At 45.3% G+C, this 22,786-nt stretch overlaps 1 protein-coding gene across 5 annotated transcripts in view; it reads left to right on the top strand.

Moving 5' to 3' along the window:
- Positions 1 to 22,786, top strand: part of LIPC (lipase C, hepatic type) — a 170,635-nt gene that overhangs the window by 107,481 nt on the left and 40,368 nt on the right. Inside the window, exon 1 of one of the 5 annotated variants that reach the window (XM_047766258.1) lies at positions 14,341 to 14,515. The exons of the other annotated variants lie outside the window; for them this stretch is intronic. The gene's annotated coding sequence lies outside the window, so the exon portion shown is untranslated. Of the gene's footprint in view, positions 1 to 14,340; positions 14,516 to 22,786 lie in introns of those variants that run through there. 5 annotated transcript variants of the gene reach the window in all.

Raw genomic sequence — 22,786 nt, 5'->3', positions numbered from 1 at the left:
CAAAGAGACCTCAGAACAATGAGGGGAAATACAAGGTGAGGGAAGGAAAACGGGAAGAGGAAACAGGTACTAGCAAGAAGGAGGAGCAGAACTGAAAAACAGGCTGCAATTAGCATGTGCCTCATTTTTTTTAAAGAAAAAGGATTAGGGGCTCAGATGGCACAGCCTCCTCAAAGTTCACTTTTGTGCAGCCACAAAGTCTGGAGGGACCTGAGGCTCCAGTAGCAAATGGCCCAGCACCGTGTTTACCAAGTGAACTGCATTTCTCTCTGTCATGGAAGGAGGGGCAGTTCCGTCTCCAAACCTCAGACCCATTTGCTCTCAGATAAACAAATATCTCCTCAGCCTTTGCCAACTTCGCCCAGCCAGAAAGTCGTAATGCTGAATTAGTAGCATTTCCATCACTTCTGTGACAAGCTGGTGACAGACTGGGACATGATGAGTGGAGCAATCAGATGTTGTTACAGGAAAGAGACATGAGGACAGAATAATAACCGAGTGGTACAGTAATAACCATCATCGTAATGGCCCCCATTTACATAAAATTGATAATTGCCAGGATAACAAAATGAGCAAGAGCACCTGTTTGCAGTCAGACAGACCTGAGACAGAAGGCTGGCTCTTCTGCTCTCTAGTGCTGTGTCCCTGAGCAGCTTTCTTGACCTTTCTGAGCCTCAGTTTTCCATCTTTAAATGGCGGATCATGACTTCTACATTAGGATTGTTTGGGAGGTTTGAATGAAGTGATGTCTGTAAGGCCTTTGCACAACATTAGAAGTATACTAATTGTGGGAGTTCCCGTCGTGGCTCAGTGGAAACGAATCTGACTAGTATTCATGAGGCTGCAGGTTCGATCCCTGGCCCCACCCAGTGGGTTAAGGATCCGGCGTTGCCATGAGCTGTTCTGTAGGTCACAGACCTGGCTCAGATCCTGCATTGCTGTGGCTGTGGTATAGGCCAGCAGCAACAGCTCCAATTCAACCCCTAGCCTGGGAACCTCCATGTGCCATGGGTGTGGCCATGAAAAGCCAAAAAGAAAGAAAGGAAGGAAAGGAAAGGAAAGGAAAGGAAAGGAAAGGAAAGGAAAGGAAAGGAAAGGAAAGGAAAGGAAAGGAAAGGAAAGGAAAGGAAAGAAGGAAGGAGATGTGTACTAATTATAAGGGTGTGAGTATTATAAGTATTTTCTATTATTTCAACCAGAATTATGTGCTATTTCATTTTGTTTTTAATCTTGTATAGGAGACAGTGTTTTAACCCCACTTGACTGAAGTGAAGTAAAACAGAGATCCAGGAAGGTTAAATGTCTTTCCCAGGAAAGAAGTGAATGAAGAAACAAAGACTGTGTATGACTTTCTAATTGCTTCTGTAACAAATTACTACAAATTTAATGACTTAAGGCAACCCAAGTTATTACCTTACAGCTGTACAAATCAAAAATCCTTTAAGAGCCGTGTCCCTTAAAGGCTGTGAGTAAAGAGTCCATTTCCTTGCTTTTTTCAGTTTTAGAAGCCACCTGCATTGCTTGGTTCACGGCCCCTTCCAATATTTTCAAACCCAGCAGCCTCTCTAAGGACCCACGTGATGACCTTGGGCCCATCCAGACAATCCAGGATAACCTCCCCATCTCATGATCCTTAACTTAATCACATCGGCAAAGTCCCTTTTGCCATGTAAGGTGACATATTCACAGGTTTTGGAGATCAGGATATGGACCGTTCCGGGGGAGGGGTGGTCATTATTCAGCCTATCACAGACTGAATCCTGCTCTGCAGAATCTAACCATTTGGGTTTGGTTGGGGTTTGGGTTTGGTTTTGCTTTAAACTCTTTCATTTGGAGTTCCCGTCGTGGCGCAGTGGTTAACGAATCTGACTAGGAACCATGAGGTTGAGGGTTCGATCCCTGCCCTTGCTCAGTGGGTTAACGATCCGGCGTTGCTGTGAGCTGTGGTGTAGGTCACAGACTTGGCTTGGATCCTGTGTTGCTGTGTCTCTGGTGTAGGCCGGCGGCTACAGCTCCGATTCGACCCCTAGCCCGGGAACCTCCATACGCCTCAGGAGCAGCCCAAGAAATGGCAAAAAGACAAGAAAAATAAATAAATAAATAAACTCTTTCCAAGAAATGGCAAAAAGACAAGAAAAATAAATAAATAAATAAACTCTTTCATTTATTTATTCGACAAACACTTTGTGCGGGGCACATTTATCATTTAAACCTGCTCCTCTCTAGGTGTTAGCGCATCAGAATCTAGCTTCATTAGTGTGAAATAAAAGAGGGCTGTACATACAGAACCTAAAATATCACTGAAACCCAGACTTTAAATGTGAAAAGGACCTTAGAGACCATCAGCCAATACTCTTATTTATAAGGGGCAAACTCAGACAGAGCGGTAACATGACGTCCCCAGGGTCAAATACTGAGTTTGTGAGAGGTTCTGAGAACCTGAAATTCAACTGGGGGAAAAGGAGTTCCTGTTGTGGCTCAGCGGATTAAGAATTCAACAAATGGTCCATGAGGATACAGATTCCATCCCTGGCCTCTCTCAGTGGTTAAGGATCCAACGTTGCCACAATCTGCAGTGTAGGTCAGATCTGGTGTTGCCATGGCTGTGGCGGAGGCCAGCAGCTACAGCTCCAATTTGAACCTTAGCCCGGGAACTTCCATATGTCACAGGTATGACCCTAAGAAAGAAAAAAAAAAAAAAAAGAACTGGAGGAAAAAAACAGTCATGTTAGAGACAAATATCAGCAGGGTATAGTAACCTATAGTTAAAGAGATACAGGAGCAGGGGTGCCTGAATTTCATGGCATAGGGATGTCATTCACTGAACTGAGAATATACAGCAAAGACGACATGTTTTCTAGGGTAATAATGCATTTTGTGTGTTCTGGATCTTGGACCTCTTTTTGTAGGATGGGCTTAACTTCATTGTGAAATTTCCATTACTCTTCACATTCTCTCACAAGTATGGGCATGAGGCTGTAATCTTCATTTGACCATCACCTATCTGTACTTTTTTTAAGTAATACACTTCACTTTTTTTTTGTCTTTTGCTGCCTTTTTCTATGGCCGCTCCCACGCATATGGAGGTTCCCAGGCTAGGGGTCTAATCGAAGCTACAGCTGCCAGCCTACTCCAGAGCCACAGCAATGCGGGATCCGAGCCGCGTCTGCGACCTACACCACAGCTCACGGCAATCCTGGATCCTTAACCCACTGATCAAGGGCAGGGATCGAACCCACAACTTTATGGTTCCTAGTCGGATTCGTTAACCACTGAGCCACGACGGGAACTCCTACACTTCACTTTTTAGAGCACTTTTAGGTTACAACAAGACTGAGCAGAAAGTACAGAGAGTTCCCATGCACCTCCTGTCCTCACACACATACAACCACTCCCCGCCCTGAGGATTCGTTACAGTTGGTGCACCTACATGATACATCATGCCCAGAGTCCATAGTTGACACTAAGGTTCATTTCTGGTGGACTACATTTTGAGAGTTTTGACAAATGTGTGATGACATGTATCTGCCATTACAGTATCTATCACACAGAGTATTTCACGGCCCTAAAATCCTCTGTGCCCTAGCTATACATCCTTCCCTTCCCTTAGCCCTGGTAACTGCTGATCCTTTTACTGACTTCAGAGTTTTGCAAGCAGTGTGCTTTCTTTCCTGCTAACACTGAGCTAGACCTTGGGGATAAGATTTTGTCCTGGAGTTCCCTTCCTGGATCAGGGGTTAACGAACCCAACTAGGATCCATGATGTTGCAGGTTCAATCCCTGGCCTCACTCAGTGGGTTAAGGATCTGGCGAATCCCGTGTTGCTATGGCTGTGGTGTAGGCTGGCAGTTGTAGTTCCAGTGTGACCCCTAACCTGGGAACTCCATATGCTGAGGGTGTGGCCCCAAAAAGCAAAAAAAAAAAAAAAAGATTTTGTCCCAACACCTACCAACTTACACTTGACCTAAAGGCAATAGAGGTGGCTGCCCGCTTCTGTTTGAAATTTAAAGATGTTCCCAGAGTTTCTGCTGTGGCTCAGCGGGTTAAGGATCTGGCATGGTCTCTGCAGTGGCTCAGGCCACTGCTGAGGTGCAGGTTCGACCCCCAGCCTGGGGTAGTGGGTTAAAGGATACAGCATTGCCACAGACGTACTGTAGGTTGCAGCTGCAGCTCAGATTCAATCCCTGGACTTGGAACTTCCATATGCTGAGAGTGTGGCCAAAAAAGAAAAATAAAGATGTTAACCCACTGCTTTCTAGTTTGCATTGCTTCCAGGGAGAGGGATCTGATAAATTCTTGTCTGTTTCCTTTATATGTGGTTTCCTGCTCTACTTATAAGATTTTTTTTTGTTATCACTGATTTTAAGCAATTTGATTGTGCTGTGCCTACGTGTATTCTTTTTTTCATGTTTCTTGTGCTTGAAGTTCATTGAGTTTCCTACATCTAAATGTTTATAGTTTTCATCGAATTCTGACATTTTTCTGCCACTATTTCTTCAAGTATTTTCTCTGTCCCCTTCCTCTTTCTTCTTTGGAATTTCCAAATACAAGAATATGAGAATTGCCCATGGCTCCCTAATGTACTGTTCATTTATGTTCAGTCTTTTTTCTGTGTTTCATTATGAACAGTTTCTATTGCTAGGCCTTAAATCCACTACTCTCTTCTGGGATGACTAATCTGTTGTTAATCTCACCCAGTGTATTTTTCATCTCAGACATTGTTTTTTTTTTTTTTTTCAATCTCTGGAAGTTCAGCTTTTATTTTTATTTATTTTGTTTTGTTATTATTATTTTTTTTTTTTTGCTTTTCTAGGGCCACACCCGAAGGATATGGAGGTTCCCAGGCTAGGGGTCCAATCGGAGCTGCAGCTGCCAGCCTACTTCACAGCCACAGCAATGCCAGATTTGAGCCACGTCTGCAAACTACACCACAGCTCACGGCAATGCCAGATCCTTAACCCACTGAGCGAGGCCAGGGATGGAACCCACAACCTCATGGATGCTAGTTGGGTTCATTAACCACTGAGCCATGACGGGAACTCCCAACTTTTATTCTTTTTATATCTTCCATATTTCTTCTTACCATGCTTGCCTTTTCTTCTGCCTTCTTGGATATATGAACTATAATTTTAACTGTTTTAAAGGTTGGATTTTTCTCATTGTAGGTTGTATTTGCCAGCTTTGCATGTGTGGTACATTTTTACTAAAGAAGACAATATAAATTATATCTAGTTGATGCTGGATATTCTTGTATTAAATAGTCTCTAACTTTGCTCTGGGATGCAGTTAAACTGGTTTAGAGCAATTTAATCTTTTAGGGCCTTGCTTTAAAATTCTGTTGGGTAGGACCAGAGCAACTTTCAGTCTGGGGCTAATTTACCCTATTCTAGAAGCGGTAAGCTGTTGAGTCATCTAGCCAATGCCTTATGTTACAAGGCTTTTTCAGAGTGCTGATGGGAACACAAATCCTCCAGGGCCCCATGTGAAAGCCAGGGGATTGTTCACCTTGCTCCCTTCTGCCCATTCTTTCCCCCGCCTCAGATTCCGCACATGCCTCTGCTAATCTCTGTTAGCTAAAGGGGTGCCCCTGCAGATTTCTGGAGCTCCCTCCTTTCATGTGCTCTGCTCTGTGAGCTCAGGCTGCCTTGGAATTCGACTCTCAACACTCTCTCCCTCTCCACTGGGAGGGGCCTGGGGGCTGGAAACTCTCCAGGTTGCAAACTGGGGCACTGGTAGAGCTCTCTTTATTCATCTCCCTTCTCAAGTTCACTGTCCCATGCTGCTTATGACCCACAGTTTGAAAACTGTTGTTTCACATATTTTTCCCAGTTGTTTAAGGTGAGATCAACTTGAAATCTCTTATTCCACCTTGGCTAGCAGCAGAAGGCCTTTGGTATACAAGTTTTCTTTTCTTTTCTTTTTTTTTTTTTTTTTTTGCTTTATAGGGCCACACCTACGGCATACAGAGGTTCCTAAGCTAGGGGTCAAATTGGAGCTACAGCTGCTGGCCTATGCCACAGCCACAGCAACGCTGGATCCAAGCCACATCTGTGACCTACACCACAGCTTGCAGCAACGCCAGCTCTTTAACCCATTGAGCAAAGCCTGGGATTGAATCCACATTCTCGTGGATCCTAGTCGGGTTCGTTATTGCTAAGCCACCATGGGAATTCGAAGTTTTCTTTTTTTTTTAATTGTAGTTGATTGACAATGTTGTGTTAGTTCTGCTGTAGAGCAAAGTGTTTCAGCTATACATATATATGTATTCATCTATATTCCTTTGAAATTCTTTTCTATTATAGCTTATTACAAACTGAATATATTTCCCCATGCTATTCAGTGAGGCGCTGTTATTTATCTATTTTATGTATGATAGTGTGCATCTATTAATTCCAAATTCCCAATTTATCCCTCCCCAGCACCTTTCCCCTTTGGTAACCATAAGCTTGTTTTCAAAGTCTGTGAGTCTGTTTCTGTTTTGTAAATTAGTTCACTTGTATCATTTTTTTAGATTCCCCTTATAAGTGATGTTATACAGTATTTGTCTTTCCCTGACTTACTTCACTTAGTATGATAATCTCTAGGTCTATTTTGTTGTTGCAAATGACATCATTTCATTCTTTTAATGGCTGAGTAATATTCCACACACACACACACACATATGCCTACTACATCTTCTTTATCCATTCCACTCATGGACACTTAGGTTCCTTCCAAGTCTTGCCTATTTAATCGTGCTGCTATGCACATTAAGGTGGTATACACTTTTGAATACTAGAATTGAAGGTGGCTCTCTTAAAAGGATTCAGCCCACCTCAACACTATATTAGGGTTCTAAACAACACGGCTTGTTGTAAATAATTCCAGCATGATGCCAAAACATCCATGTCCCACACTATCCATTATCACACTAAGTCTCTCTTCAACCCTGTATTTGAGCAGAATTGCTGACCACCTCAACTCAACCTCTTATTTACTCAAAAGGCAAAGTTCTCCACTATTTTAAAAATACCTAACATTTCTTTGGCACAAGCTTTGCACAGCACTGGGGTTAGGATTAGCGTTAGGGTTAGCTACCTCTTGCTCTTAGAGAGCTATTACCTCTCTCTATGTTACATGGCACAGCCCACACTTAGCTGAACAATATATTCCTTCAAACAAACATTGTCATAACATTCCACATCCCCATCCAGGAGGGCCTAAAGCCCTCAGCTGCTCACATGAGAGAATCAGATCCAAGATTCAAGTCTAAAAATACCTTGCTCTTTTTTTTTTTTTTTTGTCTTTTTGCTATTTTTTGGGCTGCTCCGGCGGCATATGGAGGTTCCCAGGCTAGGGGTCGAATCGCAGCCGCAGCCACTGGCCTATGCCAGAGCCACAGCAACGCGGGATCTGAGCCGCATCTGCAACCTATACCACAGCTCACGGCAACGCCGGATCATTAACCCACTGAGCAAGGGCAGGGACCGAACCCGCAACCCCATGGTTCCTAGTCGGATTCGTTAACCACTACACCACGACGGGAACTCCTACTTTGCTCTTTTGAAGCAAACCCCTTTGGAAGTCTCACAAGAATTTAAAAGAGAATTTCTAGGCTGTGAGTTCCAGTGCTGAGAACTGAAGGGATGTTTGAAGCCCTGCCCACAGTTCCAGGAAACACCCTTTGTATGAGAGCTCCTTTCCCGCACAGAGGTGAGAATGAGGCTATGACCCTGGAACACAGGAAAACAGAAACTCTGCTGCAAATAGTCTTACACTGACATTAGACATGAAAACACCCATTGGCTTGATTGGCTGTCACAGTCCAAGAAAATAACAACATGTAAGGATTTCAAAGCAATTTCACTGACATTCTCGCTTGATCCTGACAACAAGCCTGGAAGTAGAAGAGGCAGGCAGCACAGTTCAGAGCAAAAGAGGATGGATGTGAGCCTCACAGAAGTTAAATGATGTGAACAAGGTCACATGGCTACTGGGTAGCAGAGCAGGACCTTGAACGTCTAGGGGTTTCTAACTCTAGGTCAAGAACTCTTTCCATTATGCCCTGCTTCTTCTCTTCCTGTATCAGAAAAGAACCTCCAGATTTCTTGTGACCCCTAGACCAGGGTTTCTGCCCAGTGGCTCCATTGACATTTGGAGCTGGATAATTCTCTTTAGAGGTGGGGGTGGGGGCTGCCCTGTGCATTGTAGGATATCGAGCCACCTCCCTGGCCTCCACTCACTAGACCCCAGTAGCACCCCCACCCCACATTTGACAACCAAAGAAATCTCTAAATGCTACCATATTGTTTATGTCCCCAATGGGGAAGGAGGGGGAAAGGAGACAAAATTGCCCCTCAGTTGAAAACTACCGTCCTAAGTGATGCCTAGGATTGCTTCCCACATGTCTGAGGGGGGTAGAAGGGACAAAGTTTGCTCAGTTAAAGAAGAAACACAAAAGCAAAAGAGGAGCTTGTGCTTATGCCAGTGAGTCTAGGACCTGGAACCCAGCAGTGAGGGACGCATGGAGAATTGTACAGCACCTGGGAGTCATCTAAGAGGTTCTCTTCTTGGGAGTTCCCATCCTGGCTCAGCGGAAACGAATCTGGCCTCGCTCAGTGGGTTAAGGATCCAGCGTTGCCATGAGCTGTGGTGTAGGTCACAGACACGGCTCGGATCTGGCATTGCTGTGGCTGTGACGTAGCTCTGATTCGTCCCGGGGCCTGGGAACCTCCACATGCTGTGGGTGAGGCCCTAAAAAGACCAAAAAAGACAACTAAGGAAAAAAATAAAGTGAGGTGTGGATAAATAAATAAATAAAATGTTCTCTTCTTGGCCACACCCTGAATTTAACTTTTTGTTTTCTCACTCCACTCCCTCAGGCTCAGCCAATTCTGAGTAACCCAAACGACTTTCTGAGGAGACATGTCTGGGAGGCAACACAGAGTTAGCTGATCTAACAAGGGGCAAATGGTGTAGACGTTAAAGTACAGGCTCTGTTCATGCAATAACGTGGCTGAACCACAGATACTATTAGGTGAGTGGAGCCAGGCACGCAAAAGCACATGCTGTGTGAACTCATTTACATGAAGGGCAAGAGCAGGCAGCACTAATCTCTGGTGATGGAAGTCAAGAGTAGTGGTGATGTGTTTGGTGATATTATCTGGAGACAGGTTTGGGGGTACCATCAGGGGATGGAAATGTTCTGTCTTGCTCTAGGCAGTGGCTACCCTGGTTATAGACAGAAGCAGAAACTCACAGGGCTCTACATTTAAAATCTGCACACATTACTGTGCATGAATTATACTTCAAGTAAATAAACAACCTTTATCACCTCCATAGAGAATGTCAACTCTAGAGCCAAACTGTGTGGGTTTGAAGTGGACTCAGAGTGAGAGGTCAGTGAACTGCACAGGAAGTACACCAGAGTATTAGCATCCTTAGAACTAAAGGGACCTCACTTCTAACCAGCCAAGTAAAGTGAAGGATTAGGGGAGGTGCTCCTGCACTAGGCTGAAGTCTCGTCCACCCACGCCTCCACTGCACTGAACATAGAGTGGTCTTTGTGGTGGAGACACGATGACTCAATTGATCCCCCTCCATGGTAAGCACCCCCACCTGCGTCATCAAGACAAGCACGTCTGCTACTATTCTGGCTTATTTAGCTCCTCCAAAATCTCTCAGGAGGTCTGCTTAGATGCTGCCTCTGTTTGCAGAGCTCTTCATCAGGAGACTGAATATTTACAGAATACAACAGTTCTGATCAAACGGTCCATCTCACTGGAGACTAGGCATTGTTCTGTATCTTAGGAGTTATTCTTGGCAGAAGCAGCCCTCACTCTTATCATCCTTTTCTTTACATTTTAAGGCCTCGCATAAGGAGAGCTGCAGTGAAACAGATGAAATGAGGAACAGATGTGATTGCTCTGTACCTTTCCCCCAACTGTCTCTCGGTGGATTTACCAGGGTATCTTCGCTGCCCTTTGCTCCTTACTATCTTTTATTCTTCTCTGTGGAAAGTGGCTCAGTCAGTAGGAGATAAACAAATACAAGCGTGTGTAGAAAGAGCTTGCGACAGTGTATCAGGAGCAGGGATTCTAGATCCATTATCCAAATGTGTGATTGATTTACATGTATTTTAACCTTTCTGCACCATGGGTTTTGTTCTGTTCTAATCTGTTAAGAGATTGGTCTAGCTACGTGGTTAATGAACATGCGTCAGCTATGGAAACCCTCCTACCAACAGGATCTCAAGCAAAACAAACAAACAAACAAACAAAAAACCCCGCACATTAAAACCTGAAAGCAATGTTGTTTGGGTTAAAACAGAGATGGACATCAAGAACTTGCCTTCTCAACTTCTGCACCCCCTCCGCAACCTCACAGTAGTCCCCAAAGTACCTCCCCAGGGCCCTTGGACTTGGGATTCTAGGAGCACAATTTAAAAACCTCTAAATTGGATCTTTAAAAAAAAAAGAAAAAGTCATTTCCCAGCCTGCTAAAATGATGTTCTAGAGTGCCCCCATTTCTACCCACTCCACAAATTTTAACCAGCAGATCCTCCTGACTTTAAGAAGATGGAGTTCCCGTCGTGGCTCAGTGGTTAACCAATCCGACTAGGAAACATAAGGTTGCGGGTTCGATCCCTGGCCTTGCTCAGTGGGTTAGGGATCCGGCATTGCTGTGAGCTGTGGTGTAGGTCGCAGACGCGGCTCGGATCTGGCGTTGCTGTGGCTCTGGAGTAGGCTGGCAGCTGTAGCTTCGATTCGACCCCTAGCCTGGGAACCTCCATATGCCGCGGGAGCAGCCCAAGGAAATGGCAAAAAGAGAAGGAAAGAAAGAAAGAAAGAGCAAAGCAAAGCAAGAAAATCCCTAGGTAAAATCCTCTATGACTTTTCTGCATGGAAAAAGGAAGAAGGACACACAAGAAAGTAAGTACCGTGGTCACTTCTGGGCAACTAGACTATCATGGCAATGATTCCAGCATGATGTGTGGATCTCACATTCCTACATCACTACCCATAACACACATCTGAGAAGACCCTTGTACCTCTCTGTTGGGCTGCACCCTGCAGGCTGGCGAGTCCTGGAGCGATACCACACAGTGTACAGTCATCAGCAGATGGGACAAGGAAGTCATCTTTGCTCCTTGGGAGAGAAGAAGGCTACCATTTACAGGGAGAGCTGAGGGCAGGTTGGCTCATCGGTTACCATGGAAACCAGTAGCTGGGGCACATCCCTCACAGTTCCTCAGGTTAACCACTATCATGAGGCAGACATTGCCCTTTAAAAACTAGCAGGCAGAGCCATTCTGGCCTAAGGAGTAGAACCTGGCCAGCTGGGGCAGGAGACAGTTCATGTGATAAAGTGGAGGAGAGGCAGGCAGGGGATGCACAGAGAGCAAGAGAATAGCCGTCTTGAGGGCCCTGACACATGCTCTTGCGGTGCCCAGCCTGCGTCCCACTGTGAGGCCTTGCCTTCTCTAGGGTGGCTGGTGTGGCCTTCCACACACAATGAGTGTGAGTGCTACACCATAGGATACGGACACAGTGGAAAACGGTCCCCAAACAGGATTTCCTCACGTGTGTCCCTTGAGATACCAGTTGTAGAAATAAATGCCTGGCCACAAAACAGGATGGTAGTGAGGACAGGGCCAGCCTACCCCAAAGTACGGGTGACCCTTGAACAACACTAGTTTGAACTACACAGGTTTGAAACTTATACGTGGTCCACATATACGTGGAATTTTTTTCAATAAATATAGTATCCATTTTCATGTTACAGATCTTTTAATTAACTAAGTGAAGGGGAAAATTCGTGTTCAGTTAGAGACCACTGTAAGTGCAATGAAAAGAACTAGGGCTTGAATCCTGATTCTCTCCAATGAGATTCCGCTTCTGGCCTGTGAGTGAGTCATTTATCTATTCCTTTGTTTTTGAGACAGTGATAACAGGATGCAGATTTTCCACTGAACAGGGAGGGTGTTGGCACCCCTAACCCCCCATTGTTCAAGGGTCAACTGCATTCAAGTTTGAGAACCACTGCGTATAGTCTGGCCCTACTAGTGACTAAATTCACTGTCAGGAGCATCTTAACATCTCTGGCCAGCAGGAAGCCTGATTAATGTTGCTTACATTTCCCAAACTGATTTGACGACAAAACTCTTTCTTCCCCATAACCTCTGTTAATATCTCAACAAACCTCTGTATCAGAACAGGCTTTGCAAAGGCAAAATTTTAAAACTGCATTGTGAGGCATGTTATAAACGAGGAATTGCAAAAGAGGAAGGGGAGAGGGAAGGACACCAGTTCAGGGTCTGGTGGACTTTGAGTTACAGACAAAACAAAGGACCATTTATGATTCCAGAGAAAGTCTGGAACTTTCTTCTTATCTACTAGTGCCTTTTTCCCAGCTCATTCCTAGAGAGGAGACAGAGATGTGAATTACCATTAGCAGTGGAACATCTCATGACCAACAGAAGGGGACTATTGGTAGGTATTAGAAGTGATACACTGTGGAGGCCCTGCTGGACCCTACCCTTCCTCCCACTGTTGGCTGACTGTGACATGTCTTCCCCTAGGAAGAGCAGAAAAAGGAAATTTTCCTGATACCTCAAATTGGCAAATACCCGCCTCTGCTGCAGCTGTGTTAACACAAGGTGCTTGGAGCAGGTGATGCCTAAGGCATGTACCACTCGGAGCCTAGTCATCAAGTCAGCAAGGAGACAAAGAATCCCTCCCTTTGGGTCCACTCAGCGGTCTGGGGAGCACTCAGAAAGGGCTCCTCTCCTGACCAGTTGCCAGAGGTTTCCTGAAGCCTCAACCCTGTAGCACACATTCTCCTTCCTTCTAGGCTGAGGGCTAAGGTATAGGGAGTGGAGAGAGAAGTCCTAGCAGAGGCACCTGGGAGAGCAAAGTCTTGGCAGGCAGGAGGGGGCAGCATGGCCCGGGACCTCCAAGCAGCTCAGGCTGGGGCAAGGTGTTTGACAGGAGAGTGCAAACAGAGCATGATGGAGCTGCCAGGAAGCGGTCCACAGGTCCACATGTACTGCAGCTACAGTCAGTTGTAGTTGCTGATGGTAGGAGGGGAAAAAAGAGGAAGGAGGAATGGGAGTTGACTGAGAGGGTTAGGCAGGCACCTGGAAGAAGGACACAGGAGCAGAGGGAGGAGGTCAGAAAAGCCAGTAGGAGTAGGAGGTGGAAAGACAAGTTCAGCCCTTGACAAGTGAAGCAGGTTAAATAAGAAATCCAGGCATTAATGGTGATGATGATGACAGAGATGACTGGGAACTCTCTCTACCTGCCTTCTCTCCCAGCTGTGGGAATTGTTAGGGGAAGCAGGAGAAGACAATGATCTAGAGAACACCTGGGGGCAGGTAGAGCTGATGGGAGCTTCATCCAACCCGATCACTCTCTCCCTGGCCCCCATTCATCCTTCTGCAGAAGACAGACAGACTGGGCTGTTCCAACTGGGTCCCAAACCCCTAGAAGCCCAGTGGTCCATACCTAAGATACCTTCTCATCACTCTCCAAGATGTGCCTAAGACTGGCTCCATTTCCTTTATGGGGTGATTACACCCTCCTTCCTCTGATAGGTTATGGTCCAGAGTGGCCACCACCTCTGCTCCCTCCACCCCAGCTCCCAAGAAGCCCGGGATAAGCTGTCTACCTATGGAAGCAGAGAACAGTAACACTTTCTACAAAACAAGGTCATACTGAAAACCACCAAGACACCCTCCCCTTAGGGTGCATTCTCTTCAGGGTAGATGTTGAATTCTAGTAACACATTCTAGGATGTTTTCAAGTCCAGACACACCGGAGCCTTGTTCCAGCCTCGCTCTGGGCAAAGGCCCCGGGCTCCCCTTCAGCCTCTGACCAGCTCGGGCTGCTGCCCCTGCTCAGTCCTGGTGGGCAGCACTTAAAAGGCTAGGCTTGCAGCCCCGGGGCTGCAAGCAGCGAGCTCTGCTTACTCCAACCTTCAGGCCCCCACTTGCCCACTACTGTTTTTTTTTTTACGCTTCTGTTCCTTCAGGCTGGCCGGCCTCTGTGAGTGCCTTCTTTCTGCCAAGACCTTGGGCACTGGCACATCCCAGTCCCATCCTCACTGATCTCATGGTTCCATGTCCACTTGCAGAGCCCACCTCATTGCCACCCACATCTGGGACAGCAAGCAGAAGGCATTGCTTTAAAGACTTCCCAGTTTCCTCCTGAGTTCAGTTTCTTCCCAAGAGCCTGGCACATCTTAGCTGCCGGCGTGAACTGTGAGTTCCCAGAGATGCCGATGGCACTTTCCAACATTCGTCACTTTTGACACATCTAAAATAGCCTCGCTCCCAGCGTTCCAAGAGCACCAGCCCAGATGGACTGGCTGCCGGGGAAGCATCAGTCTCTGAAAGGCCGCTGAGAGCTCCTGGGCAGAGCCTTCCTGACTGAATTGCTCCTGCCTTCCTCTCACTCCCCCACCCGTTCCAAGGCTGAGCCAGCAGAGTCTGCTAGGTCCCAGTCCAGCCCTTGCTGCCCTGTTTTTCAAGCTCCAGGTAGGCTTTTTCCCATGGAATCCCTCAAACCTTTGCTCCCTACAACCCCAAATTCTTTGCCATCTGCTGGGTCCAGTTCTGCCAGAGAGGAAGCTGCCCCCCTGGGAAGCTCTCTGTGGGAATGCCTTTACTCTTTCAGGCCACTGAGAACCTTATAGGAAGAAGCCTGACCCCCTGACTTTTCAACAGCTAAAGTCAAGGGCCCCAGGAACCAAGGTCAGTAAAGGCATATATTTGTGGGTTTACCTCTTGGCTCTTAATTCTGTTCCACTGGTCTATGTATCTGTGCTTAGGCCAACAACATACTGTTTTGATTACTATAGCTTTGTGATATAGTTTGAAGTCAGGAAGTGTGGTGCCTCAGGCTTTATTCTTTCTCAAGATTGCTTTGTTGATTCAGGGTCCTTTGTGGTTCTATACAAGTTTTAAGGTGTTGTGTTTTTTTTTTTTTTTTCCTATTTCTGTGGAAAATGCCTATTACAATAGGGAAGGTATTGAACAACAAGATTGTTTTCTTTATTTTTTTTTTCAGGTAATTCATTGCTAGTATAACAATGCACATTGTTAGTGTAAAATGCAACTGATTTTTGTGTGTCAATTTTATATCCTGAAACTTTACTGAATTCATCTATTAAGTCTAGCAGCATTTTGGTAAAGTCTTTAGGATTTACAAGATCATGTCACCAGCAGAGACAATTTTATTTCTTCCTTTCTGATTTTGATGCCTTTTTTTCTTCTTGCCTATCTAGCTAGGACTTCCAATTTTATGTTGAATAAGTGTGGTGAGAGTGGGCATCCTGATCTTGTTCCTTCAGTTGAAAAGTTTTCAACTTTTCACCACTGACTATAATATTAGCTGTAGTTTGTCATACATCATCTTTATTATGTTGAGATATGTTCCTTCTATACCCAATTTGTTGAGAGTTTTTATCATGAAATGGTGTTGAATTTTGTCACATGCCATTTCTGAATCTATTGAGATGATTATATGATTTTTGTCTTTCTACTAATATGGTGTTTCAATTGATTTGCATATGTGGAACCATTCTTGAGTACCAGGGACAAATCTCACTTGATCATAGTGTATTATCCTTTTCATGTGCTATTGAATTTGGTTTGCTAATCCTTTATTAAGAATTTTTGTATCTGTTTTCATCAGGGATACCCAAAGCTCATATTCTTAACCACCAGACAAGTTATTGTTGGGATGATCTGGTACCTTGGGATAATGCAGATTCTCAGATCTCCCTCAATCTATGGAATCAATTGTTCTGGGCATTGTGCCCAGGAATCTGCATCTTAAGCCCATAGATATGTGAGAATCACTGCCCTCAAATGTAGCTAAGGTAAAATAGAGGATTCTGCAAAGGCAAGGATTCATTTAGCAGTGGTCTAAGTCCAGAACCCTGGAATTGCCATTGTAGCTCAGTGGTAATGAGCCCAGCTAGCATCCATGGGGAGGCAGGTTCAATCCCTGGCCCCGCTCAATAGGTTAAGGATCTGGCATTGCCTTGAGCTGTGGTGTAGGTTGCAGAAATGGCTTGGATCTGGTATTGCTGTGGCTGTGGTGTAGGCCGGCAGCTATATATCTGATTCAACCCCTAGCCTGGGAACTTTCCTATGCCACGGGTGCAGCACCCCCCTCCCCCTAAAAAAAGGACAGAACCCTGGCTGGGTGTGACTTGTGGACAGAGTTTTAGTTGTCCATTGACCTGTAGCCTGATTCAGCTCCTAGAGCTGCCTGATTTGAATGGCATGTTTGGCGCACCCCAGCTGGTAGAGACAGCATAGTAGGCTCCAGAGCTTCTCATTAGGCTGATAGATTCTCACTGTCCAAAAGAGCTTGGACAAATGGGAGAGGGGAGGCTGAAATCCTCATTGTGAAGAAGGGACTCCTTTTCTTGACACAAAGCCCCAGTGCTCTTGCCCAGACATGTGATGTGCTGCCTGAAGGACATACATAGATAGGCAGGCTGGCAGAGACTTTGGTGCATGAGTACCAAAGAGTATCTGGAAGGAACTATGTTGGGTCAAGGAATGGGATGAAAGAGATCTTAGATGTGTTTTGAAAGGATGGGGATGTGAAAGAAGAAGTGAATGCCAAGCTCTGTATAAGAGAGTTCACCAGTTTCATCCAGTTCTCATAATAACCCCGAGATGGATATTCATATTTGAAGTTTAAGAGAAGAAGATTGAGGATCCCATAGGTTGAGCTTCCCAAGGTCACGCAACTCAAAACTTACATAGAATCAAACATAGAGCAGACTGGCTCCAAAGCCAGTGCCTCCATCGCACTATTCTGCCCCTGCCATTGCTTCCCATGGTCCCTCAGAAGTTGTTAAGGTGCATGTTCATGGTCTGAAGGGGGCAAGCTCTAGTCAGCTGTGTCTCATACACAAGCAGTGCAGGAAGGATATTGACCCAGAAGACTACCTTAGGGAAAGTGGAAAGGGGTAAAAGCACATGCCCAGCAAAGTTTTGCAGTTTCAGAACCTAGATGTATGGAGAGAGAGGTAGAGAAATGGGATTCTGGTCCTGGCTTGATTTGTTTAGCCAGATGTGGCCTTTGGCCTGTCACTGAACCCCTTATTTCTGAGAAATGGGAAATGAACTGAGAAATGAACATGCAGAGAATGGGAAGAGGTGTCCTGCAGACCCCAGGGCTGGGAAATCTCAAAGGAGATAAGGGCTACCTAGGGTCTCAGAAAAGGTGAAGGGCCCAGGGTACAGGTTGCAGCAATGACCTTAAGCTCTGTGCGTCTAGACATGATATATTGATCACACACCAGCTCATTCTACTTCCACATCCTATAGTCCCTTTCTCCCCTGAGGACCAGCCTTTGATTGGAATCCCCAGAATCATCTGGGAACTGATAATACCATCCACCAGTGGGGTACCCTGCCTGCCTTCACACCAGCCTCTCTATAGCTGGGACTCTTAGTCTTAATAGCCTCTCTTATTCTTCAGCCATCAAGATACCTCCCAATCTGTGTACCAATTGTCTATTTACTTGCTCCCACCATATGATCATGAACTTCTAAAATCACAGTACACTTATTTACTGTTGTGTCCACAATATTAAGCACAATCCCTTCCACATTGTACATGCTCACTAAAGTGTGGTGGAATGGATGAATGAAGACATGAATGAATGGGATTGTTGTGCATCCTCAGTCTCTAAGGTCTAAGATCTAAGAGGGCCCAATGGCTACAACCCAAGGAAGCCCCAGGGAGGCCCAGTGAATGGGTGAGCTAGGACCATTCCCTCATCAGGCAGCCTGTAAACCCCTACCCTAGAGACCACATCACACGTGCTTCAGCTCACATTTCCCCCACCCACTTAAAGAGTAACTCTGGACTGTTTAGTCAAGTCAATGTTTAAAGCTTTCCTCCAGCTGCATGTGTTTATCTTTGCAAAGAATCAGGCTCAGATTCTGGAGCAGGAGAGGGCAGCATTCCTGTGGGAACAGAGCCAGGAGTCTGCAGGTTACCGCTGCTCTAACTCTGCTCTCAAAACACTTCTTTCTGACATCTTTTACTTACTGAATGTCAGAGATAGGACAGTCTTAAGACTCATACTTCTCAGAACTGGAGGGACTCTGGAATCTTCTTCCAACCTCTTGGTTTTCCAAAAGAAGAAACTGAGGTCCAGCAGGTTTGGGGAAGAGCCAAGTCTGGAACCCTAGTCCAGCTGACTCACCGAGCCTGGGACATCTCACTGTACCACCATGGGGATCTGAGAGCTGGCTATCCTGATATCCTCATTTTCCAGATGAGGAAACAGGCCTAGAAAATTAAATGATTTGCTCAAGGTCAACCAGGATGAGTTAATGAGAAATGGGGACCCATGCAAACACAGAGAGCTAAATATGAGTGAGACAGTTCTGAGGGTCTAAAGGTGCATTGTCTATACAAGCAGATATGGCAGTCCCACACAAGAACATGCTCAGTTGCCTGCCTCGTGTGAAATGGCTTCATGTCCGGCTCTGAGCTCTCTTCAGTCACCACAAATCCAATTCAGCATAGCCACACGCTAGATCATGGGGGTGCAACTGTGAAAAGACTGGTTCCAGGGACAATGAGCCTCCTGTGGGGTGCTGAAGGCCTGGCAAAGGTGACTTATGGGTCTGTCTCAGTGGGTGATTTTCACTTCCTGATCTGCAAGAGAGCCACTCCTGGAATAAAGTTCAACACAATGACCTCCTGTGTGACCTTGGTTGAGACACTTATCTTCTCTGAGACCCAGTTTCTTTGGGGATAGCACCAGTTCACAGTGGTGTTATGAGGATGGGATAAAATAGGGAATTTCGAGTTACTAGCAGATAGTAAAGGGTAGCCACATATCAGCTCTTTAACCAGCCTTACCAGTGCCTCCAGCACCCCATCATCAACTTTAATGAGAGCTCTCAGGTGTTATGGATTCTGTGGGTTGGTAATAATTATGACTACATCTGTGGGTAACTTACTTGTAAGACTGCTTCAACTCCTATGTCAGTAAAATGATCCCATCATTTAACCAAGTAATCCCACACCAGGTAATTCATCCTCATGGAAATACTTCTCTGAAAGAAAAAAAGCTCTCTGTGAAAAGTTCATTGCAGCTGTTTATAAAGCTGAAAAATTGAAAATACAGTGTCATTCCAGACAGGGGAATGGATGCATAAATCACAAAGTCTTCCCTCAGTGGAATATTACGCAGCCTTTAAAAATGGTGAGTATGAACACTGGAGCAATATGAAAAGATGTTTGTTATATAATGTGAGATTTTAAAAAGCAAAAAGCAGTTATATCTTCACAGTTACATGAAAAATATGTTTGCTTCTGGATATAGAAAACAAACAGGCAAATAAAAAGTCAGTCCATTAGGCTGATGAGAGTGTGAGTCTGTCTTTCAAAACTTTGTTTTCTGCTGTTACCCCACTTATTTTGGTCAAAACACACTGTTTTAAAGAAGGGGGAGGAAAACCCAATATTTGCTCCAGAAACAATTTAGCAGAAAGCAAATTTCCTTTGCAAGAAAATTCCTGGGACAGAGTAGGTACTCAGGAAGTGTTGGTAGAGAGAATGAATGAGTAAACAAGTGAAGATGTGAGTGAATAGGGCACCAAAGCTGTGTCATTGGGAAGCCAAATTAGGCAAGCAGGATTTGTGTCCTTCTTTTCCACTTAAGCTGCTGGCCCAAGGTCTGTTTGGAAAAGCCATGCTGTAGAGCTAGGAAGAAGAGGGTAGATAAGGCACTGCCCACTGAGCAGACATAGAGGAAGATAAAGTGTGCACAAGGCTTAGTAGAGGTTCAGACACACAGCAAACACCCAGCAAACCATCATTAGTGGACAGAAGCAGAGCCAGTCTAATAAAGGCCACCTGGGTCTCCACTAAAGATGTGTTATCATGGAAAGAGGCTGGACGAGGGCAGAAGCCCTGCATTCAAATCTCCTTGTCCCTAATGAGCTGTGTGAGCATAGATAATTGAGTTTCTCTCTCTCAGTCTCAGCTGCCTCATCTTTATTTAAAAGATACACAAAATAAACAGAAGAGTTTATGGAGTAATTATTTTGAATTTCTTTTCCCACCACCAGCAATCCTTCATTTAGAGGTATACAGGACAGAGGATTAAGGCTAATTCATAAAGCTATTCACTTGATCAAGGATAATCTGCTGATTTTACTTCTATTGAAATGTGGCCTAGTGGAACTGATGCCACTCTGACCTCTGAAGAGCACCCCTCCCCCAAAATGAGCCAGCTCTTTGGTCAATAAATAAATATAAATGTTCCAAACTGCATCTATCCCATCCTTCGATTAGGTAGTCTTGTGACTAAGAACAGACCATGCATCATCCTTAAGTGTAACTGAGAAGAAATATGTAAATCTTTCCTTCAAGTTGTTTTCTTTTTGGCCACACCTGCAGCATGCAGAGGTTCCCAGGCCAGGGATCGAACCTGTGCCACAGCAGCAACCCAAGCCATTGCAATGACAACATCGGATTCTTAACCCACTGCACCACAGGGGAGGTCCATCTTCAAGCTGTTTTAAAACAATATATTTTGGCCTATAACTTAAAATACCCCTACTGGTAAAATTAGGACTATTAAAATTAATTCTGTAATATAGAATTAATTTCTGCCAATCCCATTTGATAAGTGAAAAACAGAGACATTAAGTAACTAACCCAAGGCCTCAGAGCTAGTAAGTAGCAGAGCTGTGATTCAAGCTAGGTAATCTGGGTCCAGAGCTCAGGCTGCTAAACTGCCCAGAGCACTGTGTCTTGCTGTGCAGTAATGAGCCACACAGGACGTGGGCTCATCTTGGGTCTCTTTCATCCATGGGACCAGAATGGAAAGGAGCCAGCAATGTCTCTTCTTTCCTCTTCTGGGCCAATTCACCTTCTGGCAGCTGATCATGGAGGAGGGAGGGGCCCCATTTTCCTTTTATAGGCATAAGCACTGCCGATCATAAAGCAGTGCATGTCCCCACCTTCCATTGCTCTCAGTGTCCTGGTCTCCACGAGGTGGTGGCTCAGGGCTGGAGTAGCATTCAAGGGCTCCTAGAGCCCTTGACTGTGATATCATCTGACTGTGCCCTAACTCCATAATTAGAGCCAAGGTCATCTGCCCCTACCCCTCCTTCTCTTCCCCAGAAGCCTCGCTTGCCAATTGTATAGGTCATGTCAGAGACAGGGTGGTAAGGGATAAGGGAAAATGAAACTCAAAGTCAGGAGTGGACCGCCGTCAACATCCAACAAAAATTTTGAAACAAGAATGCTATCGAGTTAATTTGTCTATCAGAATAGCTCTTGGCAACTCTCAAGCCAAGCCTTTAAGCCAAAATCCACCATTCCAAGAACCTATGATTGTCCAGCTCCAGGGCACCTTCCCCTGGCCCGACTCTGGTCAGATGCCAGCATCACAGTCCTCTTAGCTGTCTAAGAATTCTTCTGGAGTCACCTCTTGGAGGAAACCTCTGATGAGGCTGGCAGGCACTGACAGGTGTTTGAGGGGGTCATAGGATGTGTAACTTTATTACTCTGGTCAGCTCAGTTGTTCGGGGGCATTTCCCATCAGCAAGAGAATGTCCCAATGGTCGGCTGCTGGGACTCAAGACAACCAGGGACGTTACTTGATAGGATCAGCCTTGTAGACACAGAATGTGAGCCCTCTGAGCTTTACTACAGGGACAAGAACTTGAGTACCAAAACATGGCAGCAATGTGGGTTGCGATTCCTCCAGCAGAGTCAGAAGCTGTTGGCTCTGATATTAGGACAATGAGTTCTTTTGATTCTGCTGTTAATTAGATGCATGGTTTGGGATATAGTTGGCCTCTCTGAGTCCCAGTTTTATCTGTAACATAAGGAAGTTGGACTAAATCATTATTACCAATAAGAGGTCCCTGGTGCTTACAGAGTAATGTTTGGGAGTGGGTAAAGGGCATCACCAAGCTATTTGCAAACAAATTACAGAGGGAGATGGTACTACACAATGTCGTTCTGTTTCTTTTTTTGTTTTTTGTTTTGTTTTGCTTTTCACTGGAATTCTACCTATTTGGTGTGGTAACACTGATTCTCTCCAGAGGACTGGAAGAGTAGATTGGTAGCGGTATCTAGAGCCTCACTTAATAAAAAAAGTAACATGAAAAACTCAATAACTGCAGGTTGTCTGAGATGCACAGAAAGAGAATTAAAAGCAGGCAATAAATAGCATGTGCACTACGACATCACATGGTCTCCCAGTTCCTTTCCCCTGTAATCCTCTCTGAGCAGATGATTTAGGTTCCCAAGGATGGACCCCCAGGTACTCCTAGTCACCCTGATCAAAAGGAAGCTGGAAGGGCTTTCAGGTATGCCAGGTCTCCCTGAGGTCCTGGAGAAATGGGCCCATCCTGGACTGATCCAATCATTTGGTTCAAACTCAAGACTCAAGCTCTCCCTGCCAACTGATCCCATCCCACAGGACTCAGAAACATTTTGTCCTCTCAGGCCAGGCCAGCCCTGCATAAGCAACTGACATAGAAAGTCTGCCATGCAGCCTCTGTGCCCAGGCCTCACCCCTGGGCCATGTGAAGAAGCAACAGTATTGCCTGGCTGTAGCTCATTTTTTGAACAACATTTGAAATGTACGCCTAGGAAACCATTACCACCATTGAGATATAGAAAAATTCAATCCATCCAAAAATTTCCCTTTGCCTTTTTCCATTCCTAAGCCCCAGGAGACCACTGATCTTCTCTCCATTACTATAGTTTTGCCTTTTGCAGAAAGTTGTATAAAAGGAAAG

The sequence above is a fragment of the Phacochoerus africanus genome, chromosome 2 (assembly GCF_016906955.1).
Source record: "Phacochoerus africanus isolate WHEZ1 chromosome 2, ROS_Pafr_v1, whole genome shotgun sequence".
Lineage (NCBI taxonomy): Eukaryota > Metazoa > Chordata > Mammalia > Artiodactyla > Suidae > Phacochoerus > Phacochoerus africanus.
The sequence above is the reverse complement of the archived record's forward strand: the minus strand, read 5'-3'. Positions and strand labels throughout refer to the sequence as shown.